This window comes from Erinaceus europaeus, chromosome 2 (genome assembly GCF_950295315.1).
Source record: "Erinaceus europaeus chromosome 2, mEriEur2.1, whole genome shotgun sequence".
Taxonomy (NCBI): Eukaryota; Metazoa; Chordata; class Mammalia; order Eulipotyphla; family Erinaceidae; genus Erinaceus; species Erinaceus europaeus.
The window spans coordinates 37,042,538-37,069,076 of NC_080163.1; positions in this window are offsets into that span (position 1 = coordinate 37,042,538).

Consider the following 26,539-nt stretch of genomic DNA (forward strand, 5'->3'; position numbering starts at 1 on the left):
GTAGAGGTGGCACGGACTAGCGGGTGGGCTGCTCCAGACTTCCCAGGTGGAGGTGGGCAAGGCGGGTGAGCCGGGCACTGTCCTCAGCCCAGGAAGGCGGCTCCTCTGCCAGTTTCAGAGCACTGTTGGGCGGCCGGCAGAGGACTGGGAGGGAGCACTATAGCTCGGGGCTTTCTCTTGGGAGTATCCGGGGACCACTGCGACCCTGAGGGCAGATCTGAGGGCATCCATGATTAAAGCTCTCATTGGATCAAAAGGACTTGGAGCTAGTTTTTATTTTTGAGAAATCTATAAAAGCTTCGGGGTGGGGGGTTTCCCAGAAGATGGTGGACTGAGAAGCTGCTAGTGGCTGAGCTCTGACCACATCTCCTGGAAACGGTAGGATTTTCTGCCTTTAGCAGGCCAGCCAATAAGGGGTCCTAGCAGTGACACCAAGGAGGTGACTATAACTTAATTTGGGTTAAGAATTAGAGTAGGGAAAAAAGGAGAAAAAAATTTTTTTTCTTCCTTTTAATTTTCAAGCATACCTCTTTCCCGCCCCCCCCCCCAAGCAGTCCCTGGGGACCAGCTCCTAGCAGGGGAGGGGAGCTCCTTTTCTTTACCAAATTCCTGCCACAACAGGGAGTATCATTAATTCTAAGTCTATACCCTCCTGAAAAGTCTGGCCTTTTTTCTTTCTAAGTAGCCAACCTCCCCCACCTCACCCCGCATAGCTAATTAAATCATTAAAAATAAATACAAAAAAACCCTTTCCTTTCACTGCCCTTTTATGACTGTTCTTTTTCTTATCTTTTTCTTTTTTCTCTCTCTCTTTCTTTTTTTTCTTTTTCTCATTCTTGTCATCCCTTCTTCCTTAATCCTACAGCTTCCAAAGTCAAGCCCTCAGCCCCCACACCACAGTGTGCTTTTTTGAATTCACTGATACACATTTGGGAATTTCCTTTCACTGCTCTTTAATTACAGCTCTTTTTCTTATCTTTTCGCTTTTCTCTCTCTCGTCTCTCTCTCTCTCTCTTCTTTTTTAATCTTGTCATTCACTTCTTCCTTCTTCTTTGCCTTTCTGAATTTGTGAATTATTTTGGGGAAGAAATCTGACTCAGAGTGGACTCTCTATGTGTGTATCTCTGCTCTAGTTCCCTTTCCCCCCTTGTTACCCCTAGAATATACAGTGGATAGTAGATTTGCATAACTGTCTATTCTTCCTATCCTTTCTTTCTTTTCTCTTTCTTCACTGGGATTTGGTTACTATTTTTTTCACGGATTGGAGAAATTAGGCTAACTGGTAATGATTAAACTACTTCAATACTTGCTTCAGTTGCTACTGTAATTCCTGAGGTTGGTGAGTGCAATAGTCATAAAGGTATTTAGTACAGTGTTACTTGTACTCTAGACACAACAACTGAGGAACAACAGAGCATAAAAAAAAGGAAACACATAAATCAAAAAAATGGGTAGATCAAAAACAAATAAAAGTGCTACTCCAATGAATGAAGACAAGAGCCCAGAAGAAACTACAAATCAGCCAGAAGTAACCATAGATAAGAAAAGTATGCAAGCAATAATAAACTTATTAATCACAGAAATGAAAACAACACTGGAGGAAAGGAATGGAAGTATTAGGGAAACAACAGTTGAGACCCCCAAGGAAAATACTGATTATCTTGAGACAATTAGAGAACTGAAAGCTGAAATAGCTGTAATGAAGAAAGAAGCTGAGGCAAGGGAAAGCAGACTAACAGAAGCAGAAAACAGAATTAGTTAGACAGAGGATGAGTTAGAGAAAACTAAGAAAGAGGTGAAAGAGCTTAAAAAGAGATTGAGAGACACTAAAAACAACAACAGAGACATATGGGATGATCTCAAAAGAAGTAACATTCGTATAATTGGCCTGCCAGAGGAAGAAAGAGAGGAAGGGGAAGCAAACATTCTAGACGAAATAATAGAAGAAAACTTCCTCACAGGCGGTGAAGCAGGTCTGCAGGTGTCTATCTTTCTCTCCCCTCTCTCTCTGTCTTCCCCTCCTCTCTCCATTTCTCTCTGTCCTATCCAACAACAAAGCAACGTCAACAATGGCAATAATAACCGCAACGAGGCTGCAACAACTAGGGCAACAAAAAGGGGAAAAAATGGCCTCCAGGAGCGGTGGATTCATGGTGCAGTCACCGAGCCCAGCAATAACCCTGGAGGAAAAAAAAAAAAAAAAAAGAAAACTTCCCAGACCTGAATAACAGAAAGGACATCAAGATTCAAGAGGCCCAGAGAGTACCAAACAGAATCAACCCAGACCTGAAGACACCAAGACACATCATAGTCACAATGAAAAGTAAGGATAAAGAAAGGATCCTAAAGGCTCCAAGAGAGAAACAAAAAGTCACATACAAGGGAAAACCCATAAGATTATCTGCAGACTTCTCCACTCAAACACTAAAAGCCAAAAGGGAGTGGCAAGATATCTATCAAACCCTGAATGAAAAAGGGTTTCAACCAAGGATAATATATCCTGCTAGACTTTCATTCAAACTAGATGGAGGGATCAAAATCTTCTTAGATAAACAACAGTTAAAGGAGGCAACCATCACCAAGCCGGCCCTGAAAGAGGTCCTGAAGACCTCTTATAAACAAGAACATCACTATAATACTTGCAATATATCAGAGCAAAAAAAATTTTTTTGAACAATGGCACTACAATATATTAAATCCATAATATCAATAAATGTCAATGGCTTAAACTCACCCATCAAAAGGCACAGAGTGGGGGGATGGATCAGAAAACATAACCCAACCATATGTTGCTTGCAAGAATCCCATCTGTCACAACAAGATAAACACAGACTTAAAGTGAAAGGATGGAAAACTATCATACAGGCTAACGGACCACAAAAAAGGGCAGGAACAGCCATTTTCATCTCAGACACGATAGATTTTAAATTAAATAAAGTAATAAAAGATAGGCAAGGACATTACATAATGATTAGAGGATCAATCAGCCAAGAAGACTTAACAATTATTAACATCTATGCACCCAATGAGGGACCATCTAAATACATTAAGCACCTACTGAAAGAATTTCAAAAATACATCAATAGTAATACAATAATAGTGGGAGACTTCAATACCCCATTCTCACACTTAGACAGATCAACAAAGCAGAGAACTAATAAGGATACAAGAGAATTGAATGAAGAGATCAACAGACTAGACCTCTTGGACATTTTCAGACTCCTCCACCCCAAAAAACTGGAATACACCTTCTTTTCAAATCCACATAACACATACTCAAGGATAGACCACATGTTAGGCCACAAAGACAGCATCAATAAATTCAAGAGCATTGAAATCATCCCAAGTATCTTCTCAGACCACAGTGGAGTAAAACTAACATTTAACAACAAACAGAAAATTATTAAAAGACACAGAATTTGGAAACTAAACAACATGCTCCTTAAGAACCACTGGGTCAGAGACTCACTCAAACAGGAAATTCAAATGTTCCGGAAAATAATGAAAATGAAGACACACCCTATCAAAATATTTGGGACACAGCTAAAGCAGTACTGAGAGGGAAACTTATAGCCATACAATCACATATTAAACACCAAGAAGAAGCTCAAATGAACTACCTTACTGCACACCTCAAGGACTTAGAGGAAGAGGAACAAAGGAACCCTAAAGCAACCAGAAGGACAGAAATCACTAAAGTTAGAGCAGAAATAAACTACATCGAAAATAAAAGAACCTCACAAAAGATCAATGAAGCCAAATGTTGGTTCTTTGAAAGATTAAACAAAATTGACAAACCCCTAGCCAGACTCACCAAACAAAAAAGAGAGAAGACTCAAATTAATAGAATGGTAAACGATGGAGGAGATATCACAACTGACACCACAGAAATCCAGAGAATCCTGTGAAACTTCTATAAAGAACTATATGCCACCAAGCTAGAGAATCTGGAAGAAATGAACAATTCCTAGAAACCTATGCACTTCCAAAACTGAACCAAGAAGAACTACAAAATCTAAATGCACCAATCACAGACAAAGAAATTGAAACAGTTATTGAGAATCTTCCCAACAACAAAAGTCCTGGACCAGATGGCTTCACAAACGAATTCTACAAAACTTTCAGGAAACAGTTGGTACCCATACTTCTTAAGCTTTTCCATAAGATTGATGAAACAGGAATACTCCCTTCCACCTTTTATGAAGCCAACATCACCCTGATACCAAAAGCTGATAGGGACAGAACAAAAAAGGAAAACTAAAGACCAATATCTCTGATGAACATAGATGCCAAAATATTAAACAACATCTTGGCCAACCGGATACAGCAACATATCAAAAAGATTGTTCATCATGACCAAGTGGGATTCATCCCAGGAATGCAAGGTTGGTTCAACATCCGTAAGTCAATCAATGTCATTCACCACATCAATAAAAGCAAAGCCAAAAACCACATGATTATTTCAATAGATGCAGAGAAAGCCTTTGACAAGATCCAACACCCATTCATGCTCAAAACTCTACAAAAAATGGGAATAGATGGGAAATTCCTCAAGATAGTGGAGTCTATATATAGCAAACCTACTGCCAACATCATACTCAATGGACAGAAGTTGAAAGCATTCCTCCTCAGATCGGGGACTAGACAGGGCTGTCCACTGTCACCGTTACTCTTCAACATAGTATTGGAAGTTTTTCCATAGCAATCAGGCAAGAGAAAGAAATCAAAGGAATACAGATTGGAAGGGAAGAAGTCAAGCTCTCACTATTTGCAGATGATATGATAGCATACATAGAAAGACCTAAAGAATCCAGCAGAAAATTACTGGAAGTTATTAGGCAATATAGCAAGGTATCAGGCTACAAAATCAATGTACAAAAATCAGTGGCATTTCTTTATGCAAACACTAAATCTGAAGAAGAAGACATCCAGAAATCACTCCCATTTACTGTTTCAGCAAAATCAATCAAATACCTAGGAATAAAGTTGATAAAAGAAGTGAAAGACTTGTATGCTGAAAACTATGAGTCGCTACTCAAGGAAATAGAAACTGATACCAAGAAATGGAAATATATCCCATGCTCATGGATTGAAAGAATAAATATCATCAAAATGAATATTCTCCCCAGAGCCATATACAAATTTAATGCAATACCCATCAAAGTTCTACTAAGCTTCTTTAAGAGAATAGAACAAACACTACAATCATTTATCTGGAACCTGAAAAAACCTAGAATTGCCAAAACCATCTTGAGGAAAAGAAACAGAAATGGAAGCATCACACTCCCAGACCTTAAACTATATTATAGAGCCATCATCATCAAAACAGCATGGTACTTGAACAAAAATAGGCACACAGACCAGTGGAACAGAATTGAAAGCCCAGAAATAAATCCCAACGCATATGGGCAACTAATCTTTGATAAGGAGGCCCAAAGGATTAAATGGGAAAAGGAGGCTCTCTTCAATAAATGGTGCTGGGAAAACTGGGTTGTAACATGCAGAAGAATGAAATTGAACCACTTTATCTCACCAGAAACAAAAATCAACTCCAAATGGATCAAAGACCTAGATGTCAGACCAGAAACAATCAAATACTTAGAGGAAAACATTGGTAAAACACTTTCCCACCTACACCTCAAGGACATCTTTGATGAATCAAACCCAATTGCAAGGAAGACTAAAGCAGAAACAAACCAATGGGACTACATCAAATTGAAAAGCTTCTGCACATCCAAAGAAACTATTAAACAGAGAGACCGCTCACAGAATGGGAGAAGATCTTCACATGCCAGACATCAGACAAGAAACTAATCACCAAAATATATAAAGAGCTCAGCAAACTTAGAACCAAAAAAGCAAATGACCCCATCCAAAAATGGGCAGAGGATATGAACAAAACATTCACTTCTGAGGAGATCCAAAAGGCTCACAAACATATGAAAAACTGCTCTAGGTCACTGATTGTCAGAGAAATGCAAATTAAGACAACACTAAGATACCACCTCAATCCTGTAAGAATGGCATACATCAAAAAGGACAGCAGCAACAAATGCTGGAGAGGATGTGGGGACCGAAGAACCCTTTTACATTGCTGGTGGGAATGTAAATTGGTACAGCTTCTGTGGAGAGCAGTATGGAAAACTCTCAGAAGGCTAGACATGGACCTTCCATATGATCCAGTAATTCCTCTCCTGGGATTATACCCCAATGACTGCATAACACCCAACTAAAAAGAGGTATGTACACCTATGTTCATAGCAGCACAATTCATAATAGCTAAAACCTGGAAGCAACCCAGGTGCCCAACACCAGATGAGTGGCTGAGAAAGCTGTGGTATATATACACAATGGAATACTATGCAGCTATCAAGAACAATGAACCCACCTTCTCTGACCCATCTTGGACAGAGCTAGAAGGAATTATGTTAAGTGAACTATAAGTCAGAAAGATAAAGATGAGTATGGGATGATCCCACTCATCAACAGAAGTTGAGTAAGAAGATATGAAAGGGAAACTAAAAGCAGGACCTGAGCAAATTGTAAGTAGGGCACCAAAGTAAAAACCCTGTGGTGAGGGGTAGACATGCAGCTTCCTGGGCCAGTGGGGGGTGGGAATGGGTGGGAGGGATGGGTCACAGTCTTTTGGTGGTGGGAATGGTGTTTAGGTACACTCCTAGAAAAATGTAGACATATAAATCAGTAGTTGATTAATATGAGAGGGGGAAAATCAATTGTATGTCTCAAAGTTTTTCAAAACACAAACTGAATCTTTTTAATATATAGGCTGTGTATTTGATATGCGGACTCTCTCAAAAGCCTAGACCAAGTGGATTAGAAGCATCCAATAGCACAGCTATATACAAGATACTGGATACTTGCCGGGATAGCCTGAGGGTACTTCTTCCTGAGCTAGTGCTCTCTGGGTTGGAGAGAACTCACCTGGAGCCTATCTAGGCTGCTGCATGGGAGAGGGATCAGGAACTCGTGCCACACTAACTTCGCAGGAGATACACTCTGGAACTCTCGGAGCCGGAAAGAAATTTCCAAGTGTCTTTAATCAGAAGAGCAGCTGTTTTTATACTCTCAGAGTAGGGTGGAAACAGGATGTGATATAGAGAGGGTGGAGAGAAAAGTGACTGGTGAAAATCAGAGTGTGACAAGGAGGGGGCGGAGGAGGCGAGAATCCTATCACTGTACCACCAATGCCCTGGAGGGAGGGTGGTGCTTGTTAACAGTGGTTATGTAAATAGAATGCAGTGGTTATGTAAATAGAATAGTGTTAAGCAGAAGCCAGGGGGAGCTGGCATACTATCCCACAGATACTGTACAGCAAACCATAACAAAAGGACTTTTCAAAGTTAACCCAATTACCAAATAATGTGATGATAACATTAACTATACATTGTCTTTTTGAACCCTAAGACAGCAGGAACCTCACATCTCCACTATAGAGCCCCTATTTCCCCCAGTCCTGGAACCCTTGGATAGGGCCCACTTTCCCGGATGCCTCTCCCAATCCATACCAAATAATATTGCATCCGCCGATCACAACCTAACCAACGCAACGATTGCCACCTCAACATGCTTCACCTCAGACTGTGTCCAGAGACTTCACGTGTGGAATGACAACCCTTCAGCTTCATTACTCGGGTGAGACCTTTCCTTTTATAGTACACTCTAATTTCATCTCAGGTAGTTCACTTTCTAACAAAGTCCCATAACCTAGATATACACCAGTTTCTGTGAGAGAGAGCTTATGTTCACATGTATCCATAAACTACTGCAAAATATATACTTGAAAGCAGAAGTACACTAGACTTTGCAGTGAGTACCTCCCTAACACTTCCTCTCCACTAGTCCAAGCTTTGGGTCCATGATTGCTCAACAATTTGTTTGGCTTCATATGTTAACTCTCTTTTCAATCACCAGGTTCCAGATGCCACCAGGATGCTGGCCAGGCTTCCCCGGATTGAAGACCCCACCAATGTGTCCTGGAACTCAGCTTCCCCAGAGACACACCCTACTAGGGAAAGAGAGAGGCAGACTGGAGTATGGACCAACCAGTCAACGCCCATGTTCAGCGGGGAAGCAATTACAGAAACCAGACCTTCTACCTTCTGCAACCCTCAATGACCCTGAGTCCATGCTCCCAGAGGGATAGAGAATGGGAAAGATATCAGGGGAGGGGGTGGGTTATGGTGATTGGGTGGTGGGAATTGTGTGGAGTTGTACCCCTCCTACCTTATGGTTTTGTTAATTAATCCTTTCTTAAATAAAAAAAAAAAAAGCGTCAATCCAAAGCAGATGACCAGGGAAGAAATGCCAGGGGATGAAACTCTGCACATCTGTCTTGATGGTGAAGGTCAACCACTATAATTCTGCTTTTCTGTAGAGAGTGAGCTTTTGGAGTCTGTGAATATATAAGGACAGCATTGTTCGTTTTAGTTGGTTGTAGTTTTTAGTTTAGTTTAGCTCAGTTTAGATTGTGCTGCGTCCAGCATATAATAAAGAGATACTGCCTACAGCTCAATCATGAGTCCTGGATCGTCTGTCTCCCGCCTGCAAAGCTAAGCCCAACAGGGTCCAAATGGATTTCCTGGGAATTCCATATGAGCAGATGCTTTTTCATGTGAAGACTTGACAGCTGTAATTCACTTACTTGTGAAACAAAACTTGTAGAAGATTAGAAGTTTACTATAATTGATAACTTGATTATAATTGGTTTAAATACCTTGATAATTTTGGAAGTCCTTTCTAGTATAATTTTAAGGTTGTTTAAACAGTTTAAGCTCAATAAGATATGGAAATGTAAACAGAAGAACCATGGTTAGAAGCCTCAAGCATAAGAATCATTAGCATAACCATTACGCTATCTACCCCACCCATAACTAATACAGTTTTCAATATTAAACATTTCACATTTATACCAACATAAAAAAAAAATCAAAAGAGAAAAAAAACAGATTTTTTGGACTGTGGTTCAGTTTCATTCTTCTGCATGTTTCAAACCATTTTTTCCAACACCACTTGTTGAAGAGACTCTGCTTTCCTCCACTTAATAGTCTGGGCACATATGTCAAGATTAGATGTCCACAGATGTGGGGACTTAATTCCAAGCTCTCAATTCTATTCCACTGGTCAGTACATCTATTCATGTTCCAGTACCAAGCACTTTTGATGACAATGGCCCTATAATACAATTTGAGATCTGGGAGTATGATGGCTCCAGTTCTATCCTTTATTCTCAAGATGGTTTTGGCAATTCTAGGTCTTTTCTGGTTCCAGATAAACATTTGTAGCATTTGTTCTATTCTCCTAAAAAAAATGTGGTTGGGATCTTGATGGGGATAGCATCAAATTTGTATATGGCTCTGGATAGTATATTCATTTTGATGATGTTAATTCTTCCAACCCATGAACAAGGAATATCTTTCCAGTTCTTTGTGTCTTTTTCAATTTCCTTCAGTAGTGACTCATAATTTTCAGTATACAAGTCTTCCACTTCCTTGGTTAGGTTTATTCCTAGATATTTTATTGTTGTTGTTGCTCTAGTAAAAGGAATTGATTTCTGGATTTCAACTTCTTCAAACTTAGTGTTTGCATAGAGGAATGCCACTGACTTTTGAATGTGAATTTTGTAACTGGACACCTTACAGTATTGCCTGGTGATTTCCAAAAGGTACTTGCTGGATTCTTTAGTTTTTTCTATGTATACTATCATGTCATCTGCAAATAGGGAGAGTTTGACTTCTTCTCTTCTGATCTGTATGCCTTTATTTCCTTTCTCCTGCCTAATTGCTATAGCAAGAACTTCCAACACTCTGTTGAATAGTAATAGTGATAGTAGGCAGCCCTGTCTAGTACCTCATCTGAGGGTAAATGCTTCCAGTTTTTCACCATTGAGTATGATGTTGGCTGTAGGCTTGCTAGATATAGACTCCCCTATCTTGAGGAGTTTTCCATCTATTCCCATTTTTTGTAGTGTTTTGATCATAAAGAGATGTTGTATTTTTTCAAAGGCTTTCTCTGCATCTATTGATATGACCATGTGGCTTTTGGTCTTGCTTTTATTGATGTGGTGGATCACATTGATTGATTTATGTATATTAAGCCAACCTTGCATCTCTGAGATAAACCCCACTTGGTCATGATGAACAATCTTTTTAATGGACTGCTGTATTTGGTTGGCTAGAATTTTGTTCAATACTTTCACTTCTATGTTCATCAGAGATATTGGTCTGAAGTTTTCTTTTTTGGTTGCGTTCATGTCTGCTTTTGGAATCAGAGTGATGTTGGCTTCAAAGAAGCTGGAAGGGAGTATTCCAGTGTCTTCAATCTTCTGGAAGACTTTTCAATGTAGAGGTATTAGTTCTTCTTTGAAGGTTCTGTAGAATTCATTTGTAAAACCATCTGGTCTAGGAATTTTATTTTTGGGAAGGTTTTTGATAACTATTTCAATTTCATTAGCTGTGATGGGCCTGTTCATGTTATCTAGTTCCTCTTTACTTAATTTTGGAAGTTCATAGGTATCTAGGAAATCGTCCATTTCTTCCAGGTTTTCTATCCTGGTGGCACAGAGTTGTTCATAGAAGTCTTGCATGATATGTTGAATTTCTGCAGTGTCTGTTGTGGTATCTCCTCTTTCATTTATGATCTCATTTATTTGGGTTTTCTCCCTTTTTTGTTGTGTGAGTCTGGCTAAAGGTTTGTTGATTTTGTTCACTCTTTCGAAGAACCAACACTTGCTTTCATTGATCTTTTGTATGGTTTTCTTATTTTCAATGTTATTTATTTCTGCCCTAACTTTAGTGATTTCTGTCCTTCTGGTTGTGTTAGCATTCCTTTGTTGTTCTTCTTCTAGATCCTTTAGATATGCAGTCAGGGGGTTTATTTTTACTCTTGTTTACTAATGTGTGCTTGTATGGCTATGAACTTCCCTCTCAGTACTGCCTTAGCTGTGGCCCAAACATTTTGATTGCTTGTGTCTTCATTTTCATTGAACTCTCGAAACATTTTGATTTCTTCCTTGATTTCCTCTTTGACCCAGTGGTTGCTAAGTAGTCTACTGTTGTGCTTCCACATTTGGGGATTATTACTAATCTTTTGTTGATTGTGAAGTGTTAGTTTAATTCCATTATGGTCTGAGAAGATGCTTGGGATGATTTCAATGATCTTGAATTTGTTGATGCTGTCTCTGTGGCCTAACATATAGTCTGTCCTTGAGTATGACTCATGTGGACTTGAGTAGACTGTGTATTCCAGTTTCCTGGACTGAATGACTCTGAAAATGTTCAATTGTTCTAGTTCACCTACCTCCTCATTTATCTCCCTCATGTCTTTATTGATTTTCTGCCTGGATGATCTGTCAAGTTGAGAGAGTGGGGTAATAGTTGTTAAGCCCTCTTGATTGACTTATCCTCTGAGCATTAAGTAGTGTTCATCCCTATCTTTAAATTTTTATTTGTTTTTAAGTCTATCCTGTCAGATATGAGAATAGGTGTCCTTGCCCTTTTTTGTGGGCCATTAGGTTGTATGATAGTTTTCCATCCTTTAACTGTAAAACTGTTTTTGTCTTGTTAAGTTATGTGGATTTCCTGTAAACAGCATATTAGTGGGTTTTGTTTTCTGATTTATCTTTCTACTCTGTGCCTTTTAATAGGTGAATTCAGGCCATTGACATTTATTGGTATCAATGATTGAAGATATTTTAACGCCATTCTTGTAGAGTTTTAGTGTGTTCTGATAGATGGCCTATTTATGGTGGTCTGACTATTTATATGAGATCTTTCAGAACTTCTTTCAGGGCAGGCTGGGTGATAGTGGATTCTTTCAACCATTGCTTCTCTGAGAAATTTTTTATGCCTCCATCTAGTCTAAATGACAGCCTAACAGAATACAGTAGTCTTGTTTGAAAGCCTTTCTCATTGAGTACTCAGTGGATATCCTGCCATTTTCTTCTGGCCTTTAGTGTTTGTGTGGAGAAGTCTGCTGCTAATCTTATGTGTTTTCCTCTGTAGGTGATTATTTGTGTTTCTCTTGCAGCCTTCAGGACCCTTTCTTTATCCTTACTCCTTTCCATTCTCAATAGGATGTGTCTTAGTATCTTTAAGTCTGGGTTAATTCTATTTGGGATCTTCAGGGCTTCTTGAACCTTTATGTCTTTGATGTTGTCTAGACTAGAGAAGTTCTCAACTATTATGTCCTGAAGAATGCTTTCTTCCTCTCTTTCTCTTTCTTCCTCTGGTAAGCCAGTAATGTGTATATTATTTTTTTTGAAGTCATTCCATAGGTCTCTGTTGTTGTTTTCATAATCTCTTAATCTCTTTTTTGAGATCTCTTACGTCTTTTTTACTTGTCTCTAATTTGTCCTCAGTCAAGGTAATTCTGTCTTCAGCCTCATTTATTCTACTCATTCTCCCCTCTACTGTTTTTTGGAGTTCATCTATTTTGTTATCCTGTTCTGATACTGTTTTAGCTTGTTCAGATAGTTGTGTTCTTAGCTCAGCTATTTTATCTTTCAGCTCTCTAATAACCTTGAGATAATTAGTGTTTTCTTCCAGAGTCTCATTTGTTGTTTCTGCATTTCTGATGACAATTCTTTCAAACTCTTTGCTCACTCCTGTGATTATTTCCTTAATCAGTGTTTGGATGTTGACCTCGTTATTTTGTGCTTCACCCTTTGGGGGGCTTGTAGCTGGACACTTGTCCTAGTTCATTTCTCCAGTATTTCTTCTGTTGGTTTAACCATTTTATATAGTACATTATGAGGTCCCTCTCTCAGTACTTTTCAAATTACTGATCACTCTGGCCTGTATTGACTTGTGTCTCAGTAAAGTAATTAAAGGGTTCGCAGTTATGGAAATTGACAGTTGTTTCAATATAATTTTAATCCCTGAGTTGTAGCTCAGTGGCTTAAAAGCCTCTTGTGCCTGGGAGCTGGGTTTTAGCTCAGTGGGTTAAGTGCCGGTGGTACAAAGCGCAAGGACTGGTGTAAGGATCCCAGTTCGAGTACCTGGCTCCCCACCTGCAGGGGGGTTGCTTCACAGGTGGTAAAGCAGGTCTACAGGTATCTATCTTTCTCTCCCCCTTTCTGTCCTCCCCTCCTCTCTCCATTTCTCTCTGTCCTGTCCAACAAGGATGACATCAATAACAGCAACAAGGGCAACAAAAGGGGATAAATAAATAAATATTTTTAAAGCCTCTTTTGTTCTTTTTCTTCCCTATAGGCTATGGGATCCTGAGGGCTTTTAAACTATAAGAAGGCATCTTAGCTTAATCACCGACTCCTGTCCAAGAGATAAAGCAGTGTGGGGCAGAGATAATCCAGTGGTTATTCAAAGAGACTTTCACAGCCCCACCCTTAGGTCACCAAGGTATAGATCTTCTCCTGAGTTTCCTTGTTCGTTTTCTATCCCCTGGTGTCAGCACAGGGCCTACCTGCTGCTGCTCCAGATTCTGAGGGCAGTAGCAATGGAGACTCACAGTTGCATTTGGTGAGTCTCAGAAAGTACTCTCCTCCCTTCAGCTGCCCCCTTGTTGGTGATACAGACTGGAGGTGGTATCTCAACTGGTAAGCTGCCGGACTATTACCAGACATTTAATCTCCCCCCAGGCTCTTCTCTGTCCATGAGCCACACGTGTTTGCACGCACCGTTGATTTGGTGGGCTCCTGAAGTTGTTCTAGTCCTGCCTTCTTGAGGTCCCAGTTGGTCTCCTTTGGTATTCCAAGTTGACCTGGGAGAGGAGAGAAGAGAAACACAGCTACTGCTGCTCCATAGCCCTGCCTCTGGAAGTCTCCTGTTTTTTAATTTCTTCTTCACTCTCATATAATAGAAACAGTGCTTGACTACCTCTGGTGTTTTCCAGATTTGCTTTCTTTTCAGTATAAAAACAAATATTCTTAGTTAGAAACACTTCAAATACTGGTAGAATTGGGGTTCAGTGTTCCCTGGTTATCTTCCCTTAACATTTCCTCCCTTTAGGTGTATGGACCAAACTTCCTTTTGGGGTGCAGAGCAAGGAGTTCTAGCTTTTGGAATTGCTTCTCCTCTAGACTTGGATGTTGGTCAGTAGGTCCATACCCTTAGCCTGTCTCTGTCTTTCCCTAGTAGAGTAGGGCTCTGGAGACACAAGGTTCTGGGACATGTTGAAAAGGTCATATTCCTAGGGAAATCAGGATGAGATTGTAGTAGCATCTGGAACTAGGTGGCTGAAAGTTTGTAAGATATAAAGCAAGATAAAAAAGTTTAATAAGAAGAACCAAAGAGAAGGAATAGAGCAGATGAGGATAGGGATATTAGGGTAGAAATCTAGGAAGTTTATTTTAGGTATGGTTTTTGGTTCCCAGGACTTTAGTAATCTTTACTTGAGCTTGATGGCTAACATGGAGCTTGACTAGAAATACTGTCTGGCAAGACGGTGTCAGAGTGCAGAATAGAACTTGAAAGTTAGAGTAGAGCAGAGAGTGGTTCCTAAACTTGAAAAAATATCTAAATATAATTAACTGTTTAGCACATCAGTCTAACCCAGGGCCCATGTATATTCATATTAAGCACAAGAGCCAGCATAAGCTCTGAGTCCCTGTCAGTCTGAACTCACAGTTCATGGTCACAGCTGGGAACAATCTAGGCTGCACTCATTTCAGGACCAGTCTTCCTCAAGAGGTAGAGCAGTCTGACCCAGTTTCCCATTGGAAAGTGGGGCAGTCTCTAACCATTGCTACTTTATAGTGAGGGTAAGTGTTGGCTGAGACACAGAGAGAGAGAAAGGGAACACAATTCTTTATTCACACTGGGCACCTCAGACTTGGGTGAATGCGCAGTGGTTCAGGCCACGTGGAGCTAGCCAAAATGGCCGCCTCGCACAGCAACCTTCCCTGCATCTAATCACCAAAGTAAAAGTGGGCAAGAGAGAGAGGGGCAGAAGAAGAAGGGATTTATAGGGCAAAATCCGGGAGTGACGAACCCAGACAGGATTGGTTGGGAAGGGCACTTCGAGAATATTGTATTAACTCTTGCAGGAATTGGCACTAGCCTGAGGGGACAACATGGTGGAACAGGCACTCAGAGAATGTCCCAACTCTCGCGGCAACTGGCACTAGCCTGAGGGGACATCTGCACAGCAAGTAAGGTTCTGGAGAACCCACATAAAGGCTTATAATGACATTCCTGATGGATGTGAGCAGTGATGGTAAAGAGAGGGATCTGTTAGAGGTCTAGACCCATAATATGTGATAATCCAAGGATCTCTGACTAGGGCCCCAGGTGATGACAGACACCACAGCCTTACTGACACAAAATGGGAGCCCCCTGCCAGGCCTCTCCTGATTCTGTCCCTGCTCCTTACATCCCTGTCTCCTGGCTTGCACGGACCTGACCTGGTTCATGTGAGGGATGGCCCTGCAGTGGCCAGAGCATTCTCAGAGTCTCAGTAGCCCCTGTGCCAGGGCCGGTGCACACACACCTTCTGGGGAAGTGCCAGCAGCTCTCCCACAGAAGATTGATTGGCAGCCCTCATGTCCCTTTGCCCAGGTGTCTCAGAAGCACAGGAACAGATGGCTGCTTGGGAATTCCTCTGATGCTCCAGCTCTAGCCTTGTCTCTGAGGAGAGGAAAGGCTGGGTACATCTAGGCTACAGCAGGTCACATTTGGTGGGTCTACTAGGTATATTACTCCCTTCTTGAATGTTCACCAGATCCATTTGCTTGCATTAGAAAGAAAAATAACATAAGTAACAAATATGTGTGTAGACTACCCAGTTTTCACACAGAATCCTATTATATAAGCCTAAACAAGTCTCAGACATCTGGTCTATCACCTTGTTACATCAGTAGAGGAAGCCAGACCCTGAGAAGGCCAAGAATGTTCCAATTCTCCCAGTCCAGAGTACCATCCCAGCACCTATCAGAACCATGTCCTCCTTCTAGGTCCATGCCAGCAGTGCTCACTTTGCCCAGCCAACAGAGATAAGAAGGTAGTCAGGCATCCCTGGCCCTTTCATGGAAGCCTGACCTCTAGCATAGTTTTTCAACTTTCTCTTTGACCCTCTGTTCTTCTCTCCAAGCTCCAGAGTATTCTGTCACACCTTCTAGCTGCCCCCAGGTGCCTTAACAAAATGGCTTTCAAAACCAGAAAAATTCCCTTTAATATTTCATTGCTTTATGCAAAACACAGCAGAAATAAAAGCCTGGGGCCTGTACTCCTACAGGGAGAAGGGATTTGATGGGTGGAATGTTTGTGCTCATATCCTATCCTCCGTGGAGCATCATGGGCCCAGCTGAGCTTCATTTGGCCATGAAGGCAAACATACAGGCTGGTCACTGAGTCAAATGTTCTAGCTGAAACAAGCAGTCTTCAAACTTGGGTCAACTGAAGGCATTGTTGAGTGGTGCTGAGGAATATAAACAAACAAAAATGCCTGCACTCTGGCTGTTGTGAGACTGCTCTGAGCTAGGAACAGATCACAGCAGGCCAGGTGACAAACATTCTGCCTCATTTTCACTATGGGATAAAATTCATAGCTTAGATGTCCACAGGATAGTAGCATGAGAATAGCGAGCAATCAGAGTGCCCCTAAGTGCATGTGTGACATTTTAGTAGAAAATTCAATAGAAAAAAGTATGTGTGGTCAGTACCAGGTGGTGACATGCCTGCTAGAGCACACACATTGCCATGCACAAGGACCCAGGTTCAAGGTCCTAATTCCCAGTTTTAAGGGAGAAGCTTCATGAACAATGGAACATTACTACAGGTATCTCTTTCTGGAAAGAGAAAGAAAGAAAGAAATGAAGGAAGGAAGAGAAAGGAAGGAAGGAAGGAAGAAAAGAAAAGAAAAGGAAAAGAAAAGAAAAGAAAAGAAAAGAAAAGAAAAGAAAAGAAAAAGTAAGAAAAGGAGAAAGAGATGTTGTTGTCAGGAGAAGTGAAGAACAGGCACCAAGCCCCAGCAATAACCCTGGTGACAAAAAAAAAGAAGTTCAGGGAGCCAGGCAGTGGCACATCTGATTAAGTGCACGTTACCATGTGCAAGGACCAGGTCCCCACCTACAGAGGAAAAGCTTCATGAAAGTGAAGCAAGTATTGCAAGTGTGTCTCTGTTTCTATCCCTCTCTATCGCCCCCCGCCCCGCACCCTACTTTGGTTTCTCACAATTCATAATGCTGGCACTGAGCCCCAGCAATAACCCTGATGGCAATTAAAAAAAGAAAAAAGAAAAGAAAAAAGAGTGGGGGCAGGGAGAGAAGGATCAAGGTCCTACCAAGGGCTTTAGTGCCTGGAGATACCTGAAGGTCACCAGAGAAACCCAGATGACCTGTTCCCCATCCACCCTTCCATCCATCCACACACTGCAAGTCTGTGTAGACACTGGGGTTTTGGCCTTGCATGTCCTTTATTCATGGAAGGTTCCAGATGGGAAATTTAGGACTCAGAGAAGGGGAGGGTGTGATTCCCAACACCTCGCAGAAACTTGGTTCCTGTGAAATTTGAATCTCTCCCTAAAACTACCTCTAGATGCCACTTCTGCCCAGTTTGCAAGACTACAGTGGATGCAGGTCCTGGGGAGGGCTCTGCAGAAGCTACCAGGGTCTGCACAAGAATACTGGGAAATAGCACATGCTGCACTTACCTCTTGGAAATTCTCAGTGAGCATCAGTATTTCAAATGCTCCAGAATGATCTGCTGCAAAAGAAATCTGTTGAGTTTTCTCTCCCTCTCTCTCTCTCTCTCTCTCTCTCTCTGTCTCTCGTCACCAGGTCATTGCTGAGCCTCAGCACCTGCATGACTAATTCATTGCTCTGGGTGGCCATTCCACTTTTTTTTTTGCTAGAACAGAGGGAAATTGAGAGGAGGGAGACAGAGAAGGAGAGTTACAGATAGAGACCTGTGAACCTGCTTCACTCCTTGTAAAGCATCCATTCCTGAAGGAGGAACCAATGAGGGTTCAAGCCCAGCTTCTTGCACATGATAATGTGTGCACTCAACTGGTTGCTCCCAGCCCTCACCCTCACTCTTTTGCTCTACTTCCTTCACCTCCCACCCATCTCCAATGTTTCCCTTACACAGCTGTCTCCTAAATGAGAACGAAGGTCTCTTATAGCCACTAAGAAATAAAGCATGTCACCAGATTGCCAAGCAAAGTCAACAGAGCTTTGAGAAATCTTTTCAAGAACATACCCATGTTGGATTTCATTGAAGACCAGGTCTGAGGGAGCCCCAGACAGCTAGTCTCTTCCATGACCATCCCCACTCTGTCCTTGTAGGAGTCAATCTCAGCCCATTTGTCCCCAAGACTGTGGCACCTTGTTGGTATGCTTCTAAATTCTGCTTCTAATGCCCCTTCTGTTGCATTGCTTGTGGTCTATTTACATAATCATTGTTTTGATTGGTTTAATCCCCACTGGTTCACGTGCTATTTTCCTTCTCCCCACCCTCTATCCTACGTACTTCCTCTTCCTGACACTTCCGCCTCAGGAGATATAAAAGACAGGGCTTTCTAATGAAGAGAGATTAGATGAGATTAGATTGTTGAACTGCATCCCCGCTTGTCAATAAAGATTAAACTGTGTTCCCAGCTCAGCTATGAGTCCCTGGTCATCTGTCTCCATCCATGAAGCTAGGCCGGCAGCACCTAGCTTCCCTCACCCTTAATTCATCTCCCCATCTAGGCCCTCATACTGACTCTCTAATCCAAAAGTGCATCTCACCTTGGGCAGTGTTTGCTTCCCAAATACACCTGGGGATCCTACAGTCTCTCCATGGAGTTGCAGCAGAGCTCAGGCACAGCCTAAGAAACCACAGGCAAAAAATAAAAAAATAAAAAAAATAAAAAAAAAAAAAAGAAACCACAGGCACACCCACCTCAAAGTGCCCGGCTTCTCCCAAACAAATGCCCATCACCCCAGGCCATCAGGTACTCCACATAATGCAGCCCCTGGGTTAGCAGCCACCATTGCCAGTACACAGAGCATCCTGGCCTAGCCCAGCACCTGCCATGCTCCCTTCTTCAAAGCTTTCCCCTTATCTACCAGGGAAAAGTAAATACTACATTTTAATGCAGACACTTCAGGGTTAAAAAAAAATCAGTTTCTAGAGAGTCAGAATGTTCTTATCTTTAAGTGTCTGCTAATTTGGCCCCTTGTCTCCCCAAGGAGTGAGCTCAGACTAAGAGCAGTGAAGAGAGGGAATATTTTTAATACTAGATTTTATTCTTACAAACACATGAGCCTTTGCTCTTGTCTCTGTGACTCCCAGTTATGGTTCTATGTCAGCTGAACAATAAAACCAGGTTTTGCTTTGCTATGTGTGCAACCAGGTTTGAACCCAGCCCCCACCACATTGAAGGAGTGCTGTGCTCTCTCCTTCCCTCCTTCTGTCTTTATATCTCTCTATCTGAAAAAGTCACTACAGAGCACCAAAGCTCTGGTGATGGCAAAAAAAAAAAAGAGAGAGAGAGAGAGAGAAGGAAAGAAGGGGAAAGGAGAAGAAGAAAAAAGAGGAGGAGGAGGAGATGAGTTGGGACTAAATGATTACAGCTCTTTCAATACTGAGATTTATAAGAATCCCTTGGACACCAGCCCCACAGTTCCATATCCTAGGAGTCAACACCAGGTCTTCTTAGTCCTCACACAGCTCAAGTCTGTGCCAACTCTGAAGACTTGCCTCGCCTGGCACTCTGACGATGGCAACGCCTCCAAGGTAGCCTCAGCAGAGAAGAATATACAAGGTTGCTCCAGCACCTCCTCTTGCCCCTAGGCTAAGTTCAGGAGACTCTTCTGGAAACTGAGTCACAGGCCCCATCTCTGTACTACTCACGGATCCTGACCAATGAGCCACACCACCTGCCTACATGCCCACCTGTCTGCAACCCCACCATGGCACAGACCTCTAGAGCCCTGTGCTCTCCCTTGGGACCCAGAAGTACAAGCTGCCACAATTGGGGAGGTACAATGTCCCCTCCCCTGTCTGTTTCCTCTAAGAAATGAGAATTATTTAATTTTATTCAATACATATGACAAGAATAGGACATGAGTTATCTTAGTGTTTCATCTCCCCTTCAGGAGCCTTCCAATAAGCAGGTTCAACAAACTTACAAAAAGTTGTAAGTTTGCTGGGCCAGCTGGTCTAGCTGCCCTCTCCTGATGACCACAGAAAGCCTCTTCCCCCAACCCCACATCTCTCTCTCCATCACCCTGCCTGTGCTGCCTGTTACTACTAGGGCAGTGATTCCCCCCCACCCATGCGACATAACAAAATAGAATATCTGGGTCAGGAGAAGAGCCTTTGTTGTTCTGCATAACTCACCCCACCCAGTACCCCAGCAGCCCACTGGGGAAGTGCAGACTCCTGAGGCATGAGAGCCCACCAGCCATGTGGATCCTGAAGATGGCACCATCAACAAGAAGGCAGAAATAGTCAGGGAAAGGTACTAGAAAATGGACTAACATTTTCACAGGATGCAGCTGGGGAGTGTTCTTTCCAAGCAGGAAGCAGTGAAAATAATGCAGAGGAGCCCCTTCTGGGTCATAAGTGGGAGGCATCTAGCCCCACCCCAAGAGGAAGTGGAAGGGGAAAGTTAAGGGAAAGGGGAACAGATAAGCCTGACTCCATCCTACCACTGCTTGGTGCAAGGCCCACAACCAGCATCTCCCTTACCCTCCAAAAAAATGTTTCCCTCTCTGCTGGGGCTCACGTGGAGTGACTCCAGCCAGGAAGGTAAGTTTACCGAGAATCCATCACTAGCTCAAGAAACTACATGATAAAGAAAGAGACTCAGGGAAGATTCTGATACGAACACTCTCAATTTATTCAGGGGTGGGCTTGGGTATATATAGAGAAAGTTAAAGAAAGAATATTTTTTAAATACATCAGAAATTACAAGTTTCTTAAAGGTCAGCTTGCCCCTATGGAAGGGGGCTGGTATGACAAGAATTGATGCAGATACATAGATCAAGATAATTATTCTCCATGATGCAAACAGGTTAACTTTCCAAAGACATTTGAGAGAAGTATAGGGGTTAAACTATAGGGTGAGATAGAGAGAAGATAAACAAGGATTGATGTAAATCATAGATAACAAAACACATAAGGAAATAGTGTTTTGAGGCTTCACTGTCTGGTGTTGGTGAGGTGTTTGATGGAGTGTGTTCTCCTTTGTGATCAAAAGTGAGGTGGTTATGTGAACTCCAGGTGACTATGTGAACTTTGAATGAACCTTAAAGAAGGCAGCCATGTGGCCTGCTGCTAGCAAGGAGAAACTAAGTGCAAGAAGTCTACAGGTTTTCTGTGAGCCTGGGAGGCTAACAAGGCAAGTTTAGTCTGGGAGACTTTTTCCCTCTTGGTTCATCTCTATGACCAGAGAGGCTAACAAGCGGGGTGTCTTTCCAGACATCATGCAAGGATGGGAGAGCTCCCCTAAGCTCTACCAAGCTTTCACATAGTCCCACACCTCTCTCAAAAGGTATTTATACATTTACATATTTATGAGAGAGAGAACCAGAGCATCAGTCTGGCACAAGTGATGCTGAGACTCAAACTCAGGACCTCTTGCTTGAACATTCAATGCCTTACCTACTGGATCACCTCCCAAGCCATAAGAACTACTTTTGTTCCAGTCAGGTGGTAGCACAGAGGGTTAAGCACAGGTGGCAAAAAGCACAAGAACCAGCGTAAGGATCCCAGTTCAAGCCCACGGCTCCCCACCTGCAGGCAAGTCGCTTCACAAGCGGTGAAGCAGGTCTGCAGGTGTTTATCTTTCTCTCCCCCTTTCTGCCTTCCCCTCCTCTCTCCATTTCTCTCTGTCCTATTCAACAACAATAATAATAACTATAACAATAAGACAACAAGGGCAACAAAAGGAAAAAAACAAATATTAAAAAAAAAAAGAACTACTTTTGTGAGAGGCTTCTAATGGCATCTGAAATATCAGCACAGAGCTGCAAATACCGCTGGGCCAATTTGCCAGAACGCTTCACCTCCCCAGAAATGTATTCTCAAAATGACTTTCTTCCTTTCACCACAAAGTTTTTAGAGCAATGGGCCTTTTAATCAACAATTATAAGAAGTTTTAAAAGTCACTTTTAAAAGGCTGTCACGGGCAAGCCTGCTCAGCTCTTTTCTCCATTCCTGGGGGACTGCCTGGTAGCGGCAGGAAGCAGGCACTGGTGGGAGGTGGGTGGGTGGCAGCAGCCTTCATCCATCACCCAGTGACAGGAGCCTATGCTTGTTATGGGGTGAGGGGTGTCCTCCGAGCACACATCTGCAGCCCAGCCGCAGTAGCATGATTTATCACAGGTGGGCTGTCACCTCCGCCAGGCTCACTCTATCCACCTGCTGTCTGCTTCTCCTCTCCCTGACCTCCAAATGCTTCTGGTCCTCAAAGCCAAGCCTGGTCCCCAAGCACCCACACAGACACCTTCAGCATTAAGCTGAGAGTTCCTAAGTTGTATCTTCAGCCCAGACCCACAAAGTTCACCCCACTCCACTGACAGCCCCTCCCCCTCCTTCCCCCATCTCCAAAACTCCTAGGAACTAGCATGTGTGCCTTGTTTATCTCCTCCAGCTCACTTCCTCCCAGTCTCCCAGCCTCCCAGCCTGGGTGAATGGCACCTCATGAACAGGGCTGTGGCCTTGCAACTGCATCATCTCTCCTCACTATGCAGCCCTCTGCACACCTGCCTCTGCCTCTGAGTGATGAGGGTTTGCTCCAAGCACACCTGGATCAACCCCTCTATGCCAGCTCCACTTCCCATAGCCTCTTCCAAGGCTTCCACCCTGTCCCCAGCAGCCTCCTCTCACTCGCTTCACATGGGACTGGGGTGGGGGTGGTGTCCTGCAGTTAGCATAGTTCCAGTGCCATCTGAGAAGTGCAGGTGAAGGTGGGGAAGCCCTTCCTCTGACCAGAGGATGGATGCTGTGAGGAAGAGACTTGGAGCAGCCAGATATGACAGCTCCCTTCACACACATAGCAGAGGGTTCTGGTAGGATGCAGCCCATTCCCATGGCCAGACAAGCCAGGAGCACCAAGCACACAGCCTGCAGGCCCTCAGGACTGGCCCTTGACAGCCTGCAGCTGTGGTTTCTGCTCAGAGATCTGGCCCTAAGCACATTATCTGTTTACCACACAAAAATCTAAAATCTACCTTTTCTCCTATTCTAGTCTTTAAAAAAAAAAGATGTTTTATTTGTGATAAAGAACCATCAGAGCAATCTATCTCTCTGGCATATGTGATGTGCTGGAGACTGAACTCAGGATCTCTTGCTTACAAGTCCAATGTCTTATCCACTGCACCAAATTCAGGGCTGCCTGTTACTGTCTTAATATCCTCTCACAAGAAAGCAATCCCCCCCACACCCCAACCCATGAAGCCAGCTCTGTCCAGCTCTTCTCCTCAGAGTACTCACACCACTGTCCTCAAGAGGTTTGTCCCTATGTATTTGACTGACTGCCTCATTGGACTGCATTCTGTGAGTGTCAAAACTGGGTTTGCTTCATTTGGTATGGATCCCAGAACAACTGGCACAGCAGATTCTCAGTAAACACACTTTCTTCCTATGTGGCAGGGAGCCAGAAGCTCAGGTATCATGCAGGAATGGTAAGAGAGGGGACATAGAGCTTCTTCCTGAATGAGTTGCAACCCATGCATGTCACTGAGAATTCATGTGGCTGAACTGTCTACATTCTCAGACACAATGCCCAGGGAATAACCAGTGATAAACTATTAAAAAGGGCCACAGGAGTACAGCATCACTAAGGGGCATGAGAAGCTTCTAGATGCTCCAGGGATTTCTCTGATTTCTTAATAAGCATCCTTTCTGACTCAAGTGTGTTTGCTTGGTGTTTACTATCAAGACATAAGGCTTGCATCCAAAGTCCAGACGAGTCTGGCCTTCATCTTCAGGTGCTCAAGAGATCAGCCCCTGAGTCTGTGGGCAAATTCACCTCTTCCAACCCCAGGCCAAGTGTCCCGGGTTAGGTCTGAGTAAGAGGAAAGGGGGCCCGATGTGAGAGCAGTTTCTGGACTTCAGAGACTTGTCTCTTCAGAGACTTGTCTCTGAATTCCTTCTGGATGGGAATAGTCTCTGGAAGCCCACCAATCCCCCCACTCCCATCTCAGGGAAGCAGAAGCATGGTCTCTCTGGCCCTCTGAGTGGTGCTCCCAGCCCCTCTTCATGTTCTTGGTGTGCTTAGCCCTCCCTGTGCCAGGCCCTGTACCTGGCTTTGGCTATGGAGGCTCACCTGCCAGACTTTGGCTATGGAGGCTCACCTGCCAGACTGCCCACTGTTGACCCTTCTGTGCTCTCCTGCATCCCAGGAAGATGTTTCCCATCAACACGGCTCTAGTCACATCCTGCCATTGAAAGGCAATCAGATGAGATCCAGAAGGCTAGTCTGATGGGATCTGGTACAAGTGGTCTAAGGTTTAATAGTCTTTTCCAGGTTTCCTTGGAGAATCCCCCACTATGGGCTGGGGTACTGAAGAGAATCAAATGCTACTTTCTCTGAGATCTAGGCATTTACAAACTCCCGGGGTGTCTGATGCTTGCTGGCCCCCAGTCCCATCTCCTCCAGCATCTGTATGAGAGTATGCATGTCTACCTCTTTCTGCTCAAAGTACCAAGAAAGTTTGCTGTTCTTTCCCTACAGGACCTTGTCTTTCCCTAGAGAGATAGCAAGACCATAGTCCTCCAAAGCTTCCCTATTGAAAGTCTGGGGCTGTGGTGCCCCTGTTGAGAAAGCCCTGGTCTCTGATGATTTGCTGGTCACACTGGTTCAGGGCCCTCCAGGTGCCAGCCCAGGGACCCCCCTGTGGCACCGTGTCCTCCATGCAATGCCATGTAGTGTGATATGGAAATGTGAATCACGCCCACATAAGAGCATGTGGACTAGTGTGTTTACCATGGTTGAAAACAAACACTCAGAAAACTGCAAAACTATAGCTTTATCCCAAAATGCTAAAAGGGAAATCTAGAACTCTCCATACAGGAATACAATGACCTGATCTCAAATTAGCTGCTCCTCTGTGTGCTTTCTAGAAAGGGGTGCAGGGGAGCCACTGGCATTGGTGCTGGTCACCCTGGGTTGCCCACACAGAGATCTCTTAGGTGAAGGTTTCTCCCACACTGTCCTTGGATCTCAGAACTGCTCCTGTAGGGCATCTCTTAGCTCAGCCTACTACTTGGTTTCATAGTTTTCTTTCCTGCCCCTTCTAGAGTCCCATCTTCAGTTCCCTGGGTCTTCAAACTCAGAACCCCCTCCTCTAGCTCCATTTCCATCCATTTCCCCCACAGAGATTGAGACTGCTCAGAACTGGGGCCTGGGACCAGGGCTTGTAAAAAGCAGATACCCAGCTCTCATCCTAACCATCACATACACAGAGAGAGAGAGAGGGGGAGAGAGAGAGAGAGAACAGTCTCCAGTCTCCCTGGAAGCTAATCCACCTCCTTTGTGTGTGCCTACAGAGGAGAGGCCACCAGGCTCCAGGCAGAGTGAAAGAGAACTAGAATGTTGACCCACAATAAATGTAGACAGAAACTTGCACAGATATCTCAGGGGGGCTGCGTTTGAGTGATGAGACGATGGAGTTAGTTTCTAAGACTCCCTGTTATCCTGAGAGATGTTTAATACAAAGAAAAGTCAACAAATATAAGTAGAGCAACAGCTCTCTGAATCCTTTTTTTTTTTATTGCCACCAGGATTATCACTGGGCCTTGGTGCCAGCACTATGGATCCACCACTCCCAGCGGCCATTCCTTTTTGTTGTTGTTGTTGATCTATTTTATTGCATAGGACAGAGAGAAATTGAGAGGGGGGAGATAGAAAAACAGACACACCTTCAGGCCTGTTTCACCACTCATGATGAAGAATCCTCCTGCATGTGAGTAGTGGGGCTCAAACCTGGGTCCTTGCACATGGTAATGTGTGTGCTTAGGTGGGTGTGCCGTCACCAGGTCCAACCCTTTTTTAAATTGGTTTATTTAATTTCATAGGACAGAGAGAAACTGAGAGGTGAAGAAGAGATAGAGAGGGAAAGAGAAAGGTAGAAACTTGCAGCAATGCTTCACTATTTGTAAAGCTTCCCCCGCAGGTGGAGATTGAGGACTTGAACCTGGGTCCTTGTACATGGTAAAGTGTATGTTCAAGTGGGTAGCCTCCCTTTAATTCTTTCATAAACTGTTGCTGAGGAGTTATTCTGATGCAGTCTCTGCCCCCAGGTTTCACTACACCGTGCGAAACCCTAGCATTGCCCCCTTCAACCAATCCTGGCCCTACACATCACCCCTGGTTGTCACCCAATAAAAAGCCCCCTCACCCCCCCCCCGCTCTGGGCTCTCAGCTCTCGCTCTCTGAGGTCTCGCCCCTTGCTCTCCCCCCATGGTCAGGTAGTGGGGACGGCCATTGCCGGCTGGCTCCACGTGGTCTGAACCAAACCCCCCCATCCTATAATAAAGATTTGTGTACCCCTTTGCTCTGGACGTCCACTCTCTTCTCCACGGTGCAGCCTGACACCAGACCACCGCAACAACGTCTGGCACCCATCGTG